The sequence below is a fragment of the Chelon labrosus genome (assembly GCF_963514085.1).
Source record: "Chelon labrosus genome assembly, chromosome: 1".
Taxonomy (NCBI): Eukaryota; Metazoa; Chordata; class Actinopteri; order Mugiliformes; family Mugilidae; genus Chelon; species Chelon labrosus.
In genome coordinates this window covers 24,633,006-24,649,219 of record NC_140337.1, presented here as the reverse complement: position 1 = coordinate 24,649,219, position 16,214 = coordinate 24,633,006, and positions in this window count along the sequence as shown.

Genomic DNA, 16,214 nt, shown 5'->3' with positions numbered 1-16,214 from the left:
CAGATGGACTTTAACATGCATGGCGTTTAGTTTAGTAGCTCATCGGGATGCGTTTTCATCTTTTGCTTCCATAGTTTGTAGTTGGAGGTAGTCCAAGAGGACCGGCATAAAATAAACCTGCTTGATTGTTCTCAGTGAGTAATGAGAGAAAGACTTTAGACTGTCATCTTCTCTGTTGCCGCACATCTGGATCTGAGAATACACTCCCAGGACACAGAGCTTTCAGATACCTGCCCCTGCACAAAAGGTCTTACTCTCCGATGCAGCTGGACTCCGTTGAAGTTTTGCTTCGAGGTGATGTCTGCAGCTAAGTTACAGCAAGATTGGGATGGATAGGCAGTGAAAGTTTGTCAAGGTCGGTATAGAGGAAGGAGGGCCCCCTTGGGTTTGCTGTGAAAACAAAGACAGGTCAGTAAAATGGAGACTTATGTTTCTAAACGGGAAATGCTAGAAGTAAGAGGGTCTGGATGTGTGTGTGTTTGGGAGAGGATCGAGGAGTAGGGCATGTGGGGTTGGCGGGAGGGGGAGGGTTGGGCTTCTGCAGCAGAGTCCTTTGAGACTGGAATAAATCCAGCTGACTGTTCCTGAGCCCAGCTATTGTACAGTAAATACCTACGGCTATGAATGAAAACAGGCAACAGGAAACTTTCAGGGGATACCCCGTGTTTTCAAGCCAAGTCCTAAAAGTAGAAAAAGAGAAGCCAATCAAACAAATGAAACCGAAGTATTGTGGTTTTGCGTTTGTTTGTTCAAGAAAATTAATAATTTGTTCATACCTGTGAGTTGCAGAAGTTAGTGAAGCCTTGTTTTCAGTATCTGCTGTGACCTCAAGTAAATGTTTCCGGTAACTGCTGAACAGTCGTCTACAGCAGCTTGAATGAATCCTCACATGAACTGCTTGCTTCAGGTCCTTCCACAACATTTCTATTGGATCAAGGTCAAGACTTTGACTTGGCCGTTCCTAAACATTCATCTTGTTCTTCATTAACCGTTCTTCTGAACCTCTTGTGTTCTTGGTTCTCGTTGTCTTTGCTGCATGACTCAGTTTCTCTTCAGATTCAGCTCATGAACAGATGTCCTGACATTTTCTTTTAGAGTTCACTGGTAGAATTCAGAGTTCATTGGTCCATCAATGATGTTCAAGACGTCCTGGTCCAAGATGCTGTAGACGACTGTTCAGCAGTTACCGGAAACATATAGTGTCCGGTAACTGATGATCTGTGGTCTACAGCAGCTTGGAGGAATTTTAGCCCATTCCTCAGAACAGAACCTCTTCAGTTCTGATGTTGGTGGGTTTCCTCACATGAACTGCTTGCTTCAGGTCCTACCACAACATTTCTATTGGATTAAGGTCAGGACTTTGACTTGGCCGTTCCTAAACATTCATCTTGTTCTTTAACCGTTCTTCTGTAGAACCTCTTGTGTTCTTGGTTCTCATTGTCTTTGCTGCATGATCCAGTTTCTCTTCAGATTCAGCTCATAGACAGATGTCCTGACATTTTCTTTTAGAGTTCACTGGTAGAATTCAGAATTCATTGGTCCATCAATGATGTTCAAGACGTCCTGGACCAGATGCAACAGAACAGGCCCAAACCAGGACATAAGCACCCCCATGTTTGATGGAGGGATGAGGTTCTGATGTTTCATCTCCAAACATGACGCCTCTTATTTAAACCAAACTACTCTACTTTGGTGTCATCTGTCCACTAAACATTGTCCCAATAGTCTTCTTCTTTGTCCATCACACCATGGTTGTTCAGTGGATTCATCAACATTAACATTAGCCAATGTGAGATAGGCCTTTAGCTGCTTAGAAGTTCCCCTGGGTTCCTTTGGGACCTCTCAGACTATTATGGAGTGATCTTTGTTTTCTATTGTGACTATAATCTTCATGTTGTTTTCATTATGTGGAGAGAATGTCCTTCTCCTAGAAGTTTATTGTGCCAGTTTTTAATGTCAACACCCAAACTTAAAGCAATGGTACTGGAGTCATACGATTTGGTGACTGTGCTGCCCAGTCTTCAAGCATTCCCACCTCAATGCATAATTGTCCAACCTGATAATGAGTCTTGTTTTATTCATACATTACAGCATCTAACTCAACTGTATTACTGACAGCTTAGGGCTCTTACTAAGATGTGCTCTTACAAATTAGCAAGTACTTATATTGAGTGGTTATTTTAATGGAGTTTATCTTCCAGCCAGCTCCCCTTGAAAAACCTCTGAACACCTTTTAAATTATGAAAGTCATTTCTTGATCCACTGGTTTGTATAAACCTGGAGAAGCGCCTGGGGAAGAGAAACGTGGCTCTTGATATGCATGAGTTTTTGAAAAAGCAGACAGTCTGTCATTATACTTTCTCCTCTGCACACCTACGGTTTTCTGCTGCCGATCCTGCAAATCCCATCTGTAATTCAAATCTGGGGCTCCCGTTCTGATATGTTTCACATCCTGAGAAGAGATGGCGAGGACACGAAGACGGTTTCGGATTCCACTCGAGACCTTCTGGGATTATCATCGTTTCCCGTGCGGATTTGAGCAGCACTGCCAATGAGTCGCGTCTGGATGGGAAGAGGACATTTGGAAAGACTCATACACACATAAATATTCGTATATTTTCATTAAGTGTTAAAATGAATATAGCATATATAATCTACACAGCACATGATTTAGATTTAGAGAGCTGGACTTCTAGTTGTTATTGTACTTGATTCCTCATCTCAGCCCTCCAGGCCTGGCTCACCAGGAAATGTCTTGTTACAATATTATCTTTACAATGCTGAGACTTTAGGTCGTAGAGGTCCAGATAATTTTCTACCTCAAAGCTTTTCTGTGAGCTAGAGCACAGAAGAGACAGTTTATCTCCCGATGAAAGAGTACGAGAGCCTGGGATGTGTCCCGGGAGAGGGAGAAAATAAGGCTTTATACGAAAGAGGCGTAATTTGCTAAGCTGCACAAAAAAAACGAACAAAAAAAAACATAAAAAACTGACTGACGGCTTTTGCCGACAGAAGAAGAAGTAGCTGATTACACTGCCCCAACAGTCACATCTTAATTGAGCTGTAGGATGAAAGTTAGGAGCTGTTCTCAGTCTATTCATTTGCCTGTGACGGGTGTAATTGATGGGCACTCCGTCGGGATGTATATGTGAGTCTAAATACAGGGGCAGCTCCCACCATTTAGCACTGAGCCACTCCTCCGTCATCATTATATCGTTGATACGTCATCACATAACGGTCGAAAAAATCTGAAGTCGTGCAGCGCCCCCCTCTAGACTCCAGCAGTGAGCACATCCTGGAGGAGGTGAACCACGCTCCCCAGAGCCGACACACAGCAGGCTGATTTCATGCTTCCATGCAAACAAACACCACTTTGCTTTTTGCAACCACTTGTGTTCTCGTTGTCTTCTAAAAGGGAAATGCCAGAAGTAAGAGGTTCTGGATGTGTATGTGTTTGGGAGAGGGTCGAGGAGTAGGGCGTGTGGGGTTGGAGGGAGGGGGAGGGGGAGGGTCGAGCTTCTGCAGCAGAGTCCTTTGAGACTGATCCTGAGCCCAGCTATAGTACAGTAAATACCTATGGCTATGAATGAAAACAGGCAACAAGAAACTTTCAGGGGACACCCTGTGTTTTCACACAAGTCCTAAAAGTAGACAAAGAGAAGCCAGTCAAACAAATGAAACTGAAATATTGTGGTTTTGCGTTTGTTTTTTTTCAAGAAAATTAATCATTTGTTCATATCTGTGAGTTGCAAAAAGCCTTGTTTTCAGTATCTGCTGTGACCTCAACTAAACGTTTCCGGTAACTGATGATCTGTGGTCTACAGCAGCTTGAAGGATTTTTAGCCCGTTCCTCAGAACAGAACCACTTCAGTTCTGAGATGTTGGTGGGTTTCCTCATATGAACTGCTTGCTTCAGATCCTTCCACAACATTTCTATTGGATTAAGGTCAGGACTTTGACTTGGCCGTTCCTAAACATTCATCTTGTTCTTCTTTAACCGTTCTTTTGTAGAACCTCTTGTGTTCTTGGTTCTCGTTGTCTTGCTGCATGACCCAGTTTCTCTTCACATTCAGCTCATGGACAGATGTCCTGACATTTTCTTTTAGAGTTCACTGGTAGAATTCAGAATTCATTGGTCCATCAATGATGTTCAAGACGTCCTGGAACCAGATGCAGCAGAACAGGCCCAAACCAGGACATTAGCACCAACATGTTTGATGGAGGGATGAGGTTCTGATGTTTCATCTCCAAACATGATGCCTCTCATTTAAACCAAACTATTCTATTTTGGTCTCATCTGTCCACTAAACATTGTCCCAATAGTCTTCATCTTTGTCCATCACACCATGGTTGTTCAGTGGATTCATCAACATCAACATTAGCCAATGTGAGAGAGGCCTTCAGCTGCTTAGAAGTTCCACTGGGTTCCTTTGGGACCTCTCAGACTATTATGGAGTGATCTTTGTTGGGGGACCACTCCTGTGAAGTTTCATTTTTTTCTATTGTGACTTTAATCTTCATGTTGTTTTCATTATGTGGAGAGAATGTCCTTCTCCTAGAAGTTTATTGTGCCAGTTTTTAATGTCAACACCCAAACTTAAAGCAATGGCACTGGAGTCATACTTTTGTAGAACCACTTGTGTTCTTGGTTCTCGTTGTCTCGCTTCATGACCCCAGTTTCTCTTCAGATTCAGCTCATGGAGAGATGTCCTGACATTTTCTTTTAGAGTTCACTGGTAGAATTCAGAATTCATTGGTCCATCAATGATGTTCAAGATGTCCTGGGACCAGATGCAACAGAACAGGCCCAACCAGGACATTAGCACCCCCATGTTTCATGGAGCGATGAGGTTCTGATGTTTCATCTCCAAACATGACGCCTCTCATTTAACTCTCCTGTCGACTTCAGGTCAATTTGACCCGATTTCAAAATGTAAACTGTCATAACTTTGGTTTACGTCCATATAATTTTCTGGGCAAAAGGTGCGCAGTCAATGCGAAGACAACACAAGGGTTAAACCAGACTATTCTACTTTGGTCTCAAGTGTCCACTAAACATTGACCCAGTAGTCTTCTGGCTTGTCCACATGATGCTGATCAAACTGCAGACAGGGGAGAAATGTTCTTTTTGGAGAGCAGTGTCTTGGTCCTCACCACTCTGCCATCACACCATGGTTGCTGACGTTAAAGAAAGGCAACTGCAAATGCAACTTTATGGGAGCGACTTCAACGGAACAATTCCCTTGAATGCTCAATAAAGTATTCTGATTAAAAACCACCAAGAGTTCCTGGTTTGACTCCTGACCATTGCTTGGCCTCCCCCTCCCTTCTGTTTTCCTGCTACAAAACCTTAAAGCTCGAGTCAGAACATTAACCAAAACACCCTTGAACAGTCACAGTAACACAAAGGTAACACGTAAGTGGCTCCGACACAAAAGGAAAAAAAGCCAAGGATGCTGCTCCGAGACATCAGGGGATAAAGCAGGACATTTAATCCTCTCACTGCTCGAAGTCACCGCTTTACTTCATTTACTTTACTCGTCCAGTAATGAGCTGTAATGGGCTTCTTTACTGACATTCTCATTACATTATGCAAATAGCTTTTGGGACTGAATTACGGAGCATGCTTTGAAATAACCAGAAATAACCTCCGTCATTCAGCTCCACAGAGGACAGGAGGAAAATTAACAATACCCTGGAAGAAGATTCAGAAGGACATAGCCTAATATACACAGATCATCCACAACATTATGACCACTGACAGGAGAAGTAAATAACACTGACTATCTTGTGACAATTCATTGTTCTGCTGGGAAACTTTTGGACCTGGCATTCATTCACTGGTGTGGATTTTACTTAGACATGTAGCACCCACCCAGACCAGACCAGGCACCCCCACCCCATAGCAATGACACTCCTTGATGGCAGCAGCCATCCCCAGCAGGATGCGACCACAAAAACGCTTTAGGAACAACTCAAAAAATCATGAAGAACACCACAAGGTGTTGACCTGGCCTCCAAATTCACTAGATCCCAAACTGATCAAGTATCTGTGGGATGATCTACAGAGGCCCCTCCCCTCAAAGGCCCCCTTACTATCAACATCCTGTTGCCAGACACCACAGGACACCCTCAGAAGGCCCATGTCCATTCTCTGATGAGTCACAACTGTTTTAGAGACCTACACAATATTAGGAAGGTGGTCATAATGTTACGCCTGATCGGTGTAGCCAATTGGTGAATGCATTCAAAGAAAAAGAAAACTGAGCAAGCATGCGTTCATTCACAAGATCCCGATAACTTTGGACTGAACTGACTTCCCTTTCCATCATAAGGAATTTAAGACTAAAGAAGAAGAACCATCATGCTTCTGCTACATCAGGGTTTTCTCTATACTGTATCTACTTAAAAAAATACCAACGATAGCAACAAGCACGTTAATTAGCACTCATTAAACCTGGGATTAATGACTGTGCATTAACAGCATTTTTTTTCCCTGCATGATATATTGAGAATTAGGGCCGTTGCGCATTGTTGTTCAGTGTATATTGGACTAGTGGATGAGTGAGTTGGTCTAAAAGCCATCTTTTGAGTTGCAGGTCAATGCAATACGATTGCAGCCAAAATGAGTTTTCTGAGTAGGGTGGACTGAAGAGGGTGCTCTGAACCCAGCACAATACGCTGGCTGGAAGGAGAAGATTAAAGGCTATTATTATCACGACAAGGGTGCTCCTCAGAATACTGGAGGAGCTTCAAGCCACATCCAAGCACCCTGAGGTTTTACACAAAGCGGACGAAAGGAGCCCAAGGACTAGTGAGCGTCTGAGCCACTATCCAGGATGAAACGACAAAGATAGTTCAGATAGCAGAAACCTGGAGAGGAAGAGAAAGAAGAATCACAAACGTCCTACCCAGGCGGCAACCTCCGGGTCTGAAAATTAGAGCAAAAAACCCAACTTTACAGCAATATTAAACATGTTTACAGCCTGGTTTTTACGTTCAGTCGTAAAATTCTGCATAATTAAGGGCGTTCCCGCTTTGAGTGACAGGTGACGTATGGGCGCTGTCACTTGGCGCTAGCTGCTAGCTTTGGTCTCTCGACAATCATCATTTTGTTATATAGCTTCGGGTGAACTCACCTCAAGCAAGGTGAGCTGGGGTGCTGGGAAGACGGGTTAGGAAAAAAGGGGAATTGTCGCGCTTTGCCAGCTTGGCAAGCGGTTCAGGCGACAACTTTGGTAGCCTGAGCCAAGACGGTTCAGGCTACCGAGCTAGGCTAATCACTATCTGAGGTGCTAGCGATTAGCCTAGCTTGGTAGCCTGAGCTAAGACGGTAGCAGAGAGTTGGGTGGGTGGGTTTCAACGTCCAGCCCCAACACGACACCCATGCTTATATTTGGAGAATCCGAGTGTGGGCGGAGACAAGCACAACTAACATGGCGACCGAAGGCGCCGCCCACTTTGGGCTTCATATTTGAATTTCAGAATCCAATGGGTGATGTCTCGATTGGTTTGTCTATAGTATATACAGTCAACTGTCCTACCAGAAGCAGGATTCCTTCAAGCTCAGGCCCTCCAACCATCCAACTCCAAGAAACATTTGTCAATCAAAAAGTATTTTCCTTATTTTCCATAATGTCTGTTTGTGTTTTTTCTTTCTTTCTGGATAATTAGCTGCTTCCATTTCCATCAATTCCAGCCTTCCAGCCTCTCAGCAAGAAAACTGACTGACTGATACAATGCACGAGACGCCTCGCGCTCCTTTATCTTCATGATTGTGGAACAACAGTGACTCACTCCTCTGATTGATATTCATGGGCCGTTGTGAGTTATTATGCGGCTCGCTCTGTACAGAACAGAAAGCGCGTCTTTGAAGCCCTTGCAAATTTACAGTTGAAAGCCGCGTGTTTGACGACTCCAGAGGTGCACAAATAAATTAGACCAACGGTTCCTGACCTGGCAATGTAGTATTGCCATGGAGACCCTGGGTTACGTCTCCTGCAGGGTCCTGACTTTGGCCTGAGAGACATTTCTGTGACTGTATCATCCTCCTGCTGCTTTTAATTCGCTACTGGATGATTCTTAACATCTGCTGAGATGTTTTATACACTGATCAGCCACAACATTATGACCACTGACCACAGAGGCCCCTCCCCTCAAAGGACCCCACTAACAACATCCTGTAGCCAGACACAACAGGACACCCTCAGAAGGCCCATGTCCATTCTCTGATGAGTCACAACTGTTTTGGAGACCTACACAATATTAGGAAGGTGGTCATAACGTTATGCTTGATCGGTGTACGTATATGTGCATTAATTAGTGGTTTCCATTTGTTTTACCTCCTACATTATTTAAAATATCCTCTGCAGTGTGTTTCTTGATGACCCGAGGAAGTTGTTCCATTTACTACAACTGTTTCTGGACTCTTGACCTTCCTACAAATCTTAAATTTAAAGAAAAAGGTCTGCTTTGTCTATTTCCTGCATGAATAAGTTAATAATTTTTCTAAGAATAGATGCAGTTTCATCCACGTCACGTATCCTCTTCTGTTCCAGTCGCAACCTTTCTGTATTTGACCCATGAGAGTACCAATTAAGACGAGCACAATGCCGAAAATACCGGAGAGCCCCTCATTGAGACAAGTCCTTTTTGTGGACCAAACACTGCGAGGCCTTTTTTTAAAAATAAAATACATCAGAAATACTTTATTAATTCCCGTGGGGGAGAGAAACTGGGTTCGTCACAGCTGCTCCAATAAACCACAGTATAAAAATACAAAAACAGAATTAATATATACACCGTTGGCCATGAAGTTGGAATAAAATATTTTATATTTTTACATTTTCTCATGAAATTATTGTGACAATGTGATTCGTATAAACGGGAACAAAAAGAGGAATGTGTGTGAAAACAAAATTATTCCAACTTTATGGGTAGCAGTGTATAAAAAAGGAAGAAATAAGACATAATATAATAAAATATGAGTAAAACGTACATTACAGATCACTATAAGATATGCAGCTGTAAGATACTGCACCGAATTAGCATTTGCTCATTTTTGCTTATCGTTAACATAATTGCGTAAGTCATATTTTAACGTTTTCGGAAAACAAGAAAAAAATAGGGGTGGGACTTTAAGTCGTCCACTAAAATCCATTTCAATTAAAAAATGTTGCTTTTTGGGGCAAATATTGTTTGTAAAATGGGATTAATCGAGATTAATTAATTACAAAGCCTCTAATTAATTAGATTAAGTTTTTAATTAAGACCCATCCCTAGAAAAATCAAAATTTTTAGCAAACACGTTGGTATTTTTTATTGATATTGTAACAGTGGCCAAAAAAATGATTACGCTATGAGGCTAACGTTATACTATTTTATTTTATTTTTACTAGATTTTACTTATATTTTATTTAATCTTTCTTCTACTTGTGTTTTTTTTTTTTTTTTTGTTATGTGACCAAGCAATTTCCCTTGTGGATCAATAAAGTTTATCAAAGTATTGCACATCAAGGGGGTGGATTGTAAACTCAGAGGTTTAGTCACTTTGTGGTTTGGGGGGGGGGGGGGTTCTGAGCTGAAGCTGACACAGAACAGAGCAGGCCTGATTCACAGAGGAAGGTCGTGAGGTCGACGCATCAATAAAAGGAGCTGACTGAACTCTTATCTCCTCCACGGGTGGGAACCCGAACACTCCCCGCAGCCAGTCACGCTCAGAGTAAACCAGGTCATCTGGTCCGTCGAGCTGAACGGCAGTTTAACTTCGGTTTTACTGTTGATGGAGAATGTAGTCAAGCTGTGGGATAAAGTCACCGACAGTATGACTTTACTGTAAACGCTGGGACTTTTTCCAAAAACGATAAAAAGACTGAGGTCATGCTGTTCGGGCCTAGTCATGCCTCCAAGGTCAATGCTGATCTGTGGCCTTTAAATCAACATCCAAAGACAAACCTTGATGTAAGACCCGACAGGGTTAAAGGGGAACTACCACTTTTTACAACCTGTACCTTATTTCTGGCATAAAATACGATCGTTTACTCACCCATATAACTTTGGTGTCATTTGGAGTCCTTCAGACGATATTCAGATCCGCGTATATCCATATAGTGGGAGTGACTGGGGCACCGAAACACAGCCTCTAAATAACGCATTATCTGCCTCGAAACTCGTTCATTTCACCAATATTTTGTTATGATATGGTAGTGCTATTTCCCGTTGAGTCCAGAGTTACCTGTTATCATCATCCGGGGTCTGTAGATTGACCTACTAACCTCTGACCTGGATGATTTCATCTCTGAGCGCCTCGGGCACCCGCAACGGTTGACCACAGCTGGCCAAAGAACAACAAACCGCTGCACGCCCACGAATAGATAACAGGTAACTCTGGACTCAACGGGGAATAGCACTAGCGTATCATAACAAAATATTGGTGAAATGAACGAGTTTCGTGGCAGATAATGCGTTATTTAGAGGCTGCGTTTCGGTGCCCCAGTCACTCCCACTATATGTAAATACGTGGATCTAAATATCTCTCGAACGACTCCATTGTTTCTACTGTTTTATGATTTAAGTCTTGTTTCTAATTCTTCTACGTGCTTTTTATATATTCTCATGTCTGTGCACAGCAGTTTGGTCAACTTTGTTGTTTTTAAAGTGCTCTATAAATGAAGAATGATTGACTGAAAAAGAAGACGAATCAACAGAAACAGCATTTCCATCGCTGTATTTCAGATTGATGGCCCATATCTGATTTCTCTTCTCCTACGTGACTCAGATCCATTTATGTAACACTGTGTACAGGACAAATCACACGGAGTAAGCTGTAAGTTACATGTTCTAACTTTAACCTAATGCTGCTCTCTCTCTCTGAACATCCTGTTGTAATTTATCTGCCATACAATCCCTGCCTGTTTCTGGCACGACGCGTCTGTTTGCATACTTCACCGTGGCCTTCAAGACACCCAGTTGTTCTCAATAAACAGCTGACAGTAAATACAGTCTGAGCTAGATAAAACCATACACCGATCAGGCATAACATTATGACCAAATTTCTAATATTTTGCAGGTCTCCGTTGTGGTGACTCATCGGAGAAGGGACATGGACCTTCTGAGGGTGTCCTGTGGTGTCTAGAAACAGGATGTTGTTAGTGGGGGGGCTCTGTGGATCATCCCAGAGATACTTGATCAGTTTGGGATCTAGTGAATTTGGAGGCCAGGTCAACACCTTGTGCTGTTCTTCATGTTTTTTTAGTTGTTTCTAAAGCGTTTTTTGTGGCTGCATCCTGCTGGGGATGGCTGCTGCCATCAAGGAGTGTCATTGCTATGGGGTGGGGGTGCCTGGTCTGGTCTAGGTGGGTGCTACATGTCTAAGTAACATCCACACCAATGAATGCCAGGTCCAAAAGTTTCCCAGCAGAACACTGAATTGTCACAAGATGGTTATTTGTTTCTCCTGTCAGTGGTCATAATGTTGTGGCTGATCGGTGTATAAGCCAGTGGTTCATTGCTTGGTCATGTGGCATCAGGCCAGCCAATCACATACATCCACATAATATCAAGTGGTTTCCTGTCTGTCATTGAACCAATAAATATAAGATATATGTCGTTATTGATGCTATATACAGTACATAAAACTGAATTCAAAAAAATTAATTATACGAAGGTCAGAGTGATGAATAGGGGGAAACTTTTTACTCCCTGGATGTTTGGTGTGTAGTGAACAAGAAGCAGCCAGCGAGAAAACCAAACCTGGAAGCCAACTTTGACCTCCTGTCCTCTGGAGTGAAGAGGTAGAAGCTCCCGGAGGGAAAAACAGAGAGATCTGCACAATTTAATTTCATGTGTGTTCTGGCTCAGAGCCAGAGCGAAGCAGAAAATAGTTTGTGCCATGGCTGAAGTTTGGGCTGCAGCCGATTAGAGCAGAGCGATCCAGAGTCTTACCATATATGATATAGTCTCGAGAAAAGTTCGGTAATTTGTATCTCTTGGCAGCTGCTCTACGGCTGTAAACAAGACTGATGCAACGTCAGTAGTTAGATGAGGTCAGTTGACCGCAGTCTAATGAGATCTGACCTTACAATGCACCAACGGGACTTGATGAATGAAAAGAATGCTATCTGATTGACACCATAAATCAAATCTGGACAATCAAGTACAGCGTATTAACGTTGCTACAACCCAAAACACGCAAATCTACCTCATGTGGCAACATAATGCCCATTCCCATCCTGCTGGGGATGGCTGCTGCCATCAAGGAGTGTTGTTGCTATGGGGTGGGGGTGTCTGGTCTGGTCTAGGTGGGTGCTACATGTCTAAGTAACATCCACATGAATGAATGCCAGGTCCAAAGGTTTCCCAGCAGAACATTGAAATGTCACAAAATGGTCGATGCCATTCACTTCTCCTGTCTGTGGTCATAATGTTGTGGCAGACTGGCATGAAAGTTAAAATTTAGACTATAAACCGACAGAAGACGGCGTTCAGAGTAGGTAAGGTTTGTCACAGAAACAGAAATAGACTTTCTATAACGTCAGCTAACTCTGAAATGACCTGGACCAGAGATGGGAACGTTCTTTTTTTATTTTCCACAGATGATACTATAAACAGGATGAGGAGTTAAGTCTGGTGGCGAGAGCGCTTCGTCCACAGTCTACCCGAAGACGCCACGCAAGCCGTCGCCATGACAACAGAGGCAGCACAGCGAGCAGAGATCAGTGGGAAGGTTGTCTTCAGATGCTGTCCACAGCTATATATATACATACAGGTCATTTATGTACATATAATAGTCCCAACAGTAAAAAAAATGAAAACTAAATAACGGTGCAGCCTCTATGGTTTACAATAATCCCATGAAGCCTAATTAATAAATTGAAACGGAGCAGATTTTCAATGCATTGCATCAGGCAGTGAAGAGGGGCAGCTGCAAGAAATATGCATTTTCCATCCTCAGCTTGCGCCACATCCACTTTACACAGAGGAAACTGCAGATAGTTCGGTATGTCAGCAAAGAAAATGCTTGTGCAAGTGCAAAGGAAATCATCCGACCACTTTAGCACGCAATAATATTCCTTTAAAACTGACTAAAGTGTACTGTCCTGCCCTGTTTGGTGTCAATTAATGGAGATCCAAGCTGTGAGCCCACATTTTACCACAGCCCAGAGAGTCTGGAGAAACCAGGGTTACAGAAGTAACCACTCGACACCAGGTAACTCACGTGTTCATCTCGTCATCTCTCGACAATCCTGCTGCCTTGCGAGGCAAGGTAATGTCTCAGGTTGGACATAAGACTACTTGATTGGAATGAAAAGCCTAAAAATGCAGTTATATATGTGTGTATATATATCTATGTTTGTGTTTTATTCCTCTTAAAAGCACTGCTGTGATGGGGTATGTTGCAGTTTCGCTGTATCACGCATAACGATGTAATGTTACGTACGATACAGCTGATGTTGTATTTGTATCATCAATAGATTCCACATGTACGCTTTAGTCAGAAGTACGTTTATCTCGTTCCTCGTATCTTCTCTCTTCTCTCTTTTTCTGTCTTTACTCAGCTGGCCTTAGGTGATGGGTCTCTCCATATGAGCTTAAGGTTCTGCTCAAGGCTTCTTCCTGTTAAAAGGTAGTTTTTCCTTGCCACCGTCACCTTCAGGCTTGCTCTGGGGGTGTCAGGACGGATGTTGTACAGCGTCTTGAGACAATTTGTATTGTTATTGACGCTATATAAATATAATTGAATTGAAATTAACTGAATGACAATAAAGGCTGTTCTTTCAACAAATGCCGTTCAACAAAAACCACCTATTACCACGGTTAAGCTCAGAAATGTAACTACGCGTCACAGTGACATAGACCTCAAGAGCTGTGATTGGTCTGCTTGGTAGCAGCATGTTTCCTCTTTAGTATTTCCAGCTGCTTCTACATCTCCATAATTTTCAAATTGATTGTTTTGGATCAATAAAGATGGAACACATGGAGGAAAGGTTAACTGAGGAGGTTCGGAGATACAAACATTTGTGTTGAAACACATTGTTGAAAGTGAAGCAGGAAGTAGAAACAAAAATAAACCTGACTGGTAAAAAAAGACACGGCGCCAACTAGTGTTTGGGTGGAGTTGTTACAAAGCGAACCAGACCGACGAGAGCCGACGTAACCTACGTAGGTTACGGCGTCTATGTCCCGTGGTACTTTAAATGAACCTTAAGTTCTGTATGAGATCTCACCAATTCTCTGAGTTTAACGTGAATACCACATGAAACTCACACTTTCTGCTCAAAAATCTGTCTTCTTGTGTAATATCCATCACGTTGTTTACTTTCATCCAGTACATCACTCTGACTCAGTACAGCTCTGTGAACATTGCTTCTGACAGAAGACGTGTGGAAGTATGTGTGAGTCTTTGTGGCAAAACTGCCAACTCTGAGGAATTACAAGAGCACCACCACCACCACCATCACTACCACCACCCCACCCTTCAGCCACAGGACACGACCACGGTTAAGCTCAGCCAACAGCCCGACAACAGCTAATCTAACCAGAATGCGTCTGTAACAGGAACACAGTCGGAGAAGCCGTGATGGGAATCCTGGAGGAATGCCGGCTCAGCTGTGGGAGAACTCCGGGAGATGTTTACCATCAAGAACCCCAGGGAGGTCCGGTAATTAAATCCCACTCTAGATTAGCCAATCTAGGGTTAGCTCTGCGACCACACCGCACCCCCCGCCTCTACACCCACAAACAACATCCTTTCACATTGTTTCTGGGAGACGTTATGATGACGACTGAGCGCTGTGAAGGTGTATACGAGCTGTAATGACAGAGGCCGTCATGACTCACAGTCTCTGAGAACCTCTGATCATTCTGTTCTAAACAACCAGGCTGTCGTCCATGAGGAAACCATTAACTCATGTGGGTAAGAAACTGGTGAGAACAAGGGTCCGCCCCCCCCGCCCTTCCTTTTTCAATTAAACCTTCACTGGGGGGAAGAAGTCAAATGTTTGGCTTCTAAAGCTCTAAGACGTATGAATACCACACATTTCTTTACATATATTTGTCCGAACAGACAGACTCAACCAGATATTCGCAAAAAAAACAAAAAAAAACAATGAAAGCTGCGCCGATGACTTATAATGAATCTCAGGCCCTGTGTCCTCGTGTCAGGGTGAGGTTTGCAAATCAAAACATTTGTAGTTGTGCATGTATGTAGCTTCAAATACCACAGGGTCAAGATGGTCCTCTACAGAAAAAAAAGATTCTCACGCTCCAACTGAGCCTTCCCCAAAATACGACAGGAAGTGGAGGGAGGGGGGGTCGGACCGTGAAGAAAGGGGTCAGGCAGAAAGAGGCAGACGAGGGTGAGTCAGACGAATAAGGATGATTTGATAGGACATAGTATTCTAGGTCCATATATTACATATTAGGGGAGCTGCGTTTTCTCACCACTAGAGTATTTTTAACTTTCTTCTGGCTCCAGCTTGTTTGCATCCAGGTTCCATAAATACCGCCGATGATAACGCCCAAATAAAACGTCTCAGAAAAATATGTCATGTCTGCATCAGCACAAAGCTTGCCAAGTTAAACAGCAGCCGCTTCTCGTAATAAAAAGACAAAGCACACCTGGCAGCTGGTATGCGTCACACAACCAGAGTGAAACAGTGAAAATGCTATATATTAAATATTAAACAAACTCATGGTATGTACTAAATAGGTTGAAAACAGTTTACTGTCCAGTATTTGGGGGAATTATCTGCCTCGGGGCTTGCTTTTTCTTTCTTTTATGAATTATGTTCATGTGGGACAGCGTAGGAGACCAGGGGTGTCAAATATATATACGGCCCGCCAGAGGGTCCAGTCTGGCCCCGCGAGATGAATTTGCAAAGTGTGTTACTGTTTTCTACAATCTGGACCTCATTTCTGGCATAAAATACGATTGTTTACTCAGCCATATAAGTTTGGTGTCATTTGGAGTCGTTCGGATGATATTTAGATCCACGTATATCCATATAGTGGGAGTGAAAGGGGCACCCAAACGCAGCCTCTAAATAACACATTATTTGCCGCGAAATTCGTTCATTTCCCCAATATTTTTGTTATGATACGCTAGTGCTATTCCCCGTTGAGTCTGGAGTTACCTGTTATCATCATCCGGGGTCTGTAGATTGACCTACTAACCTCTGACCTAGATGATGTCATCTCTGAGCGCCATGCGCACC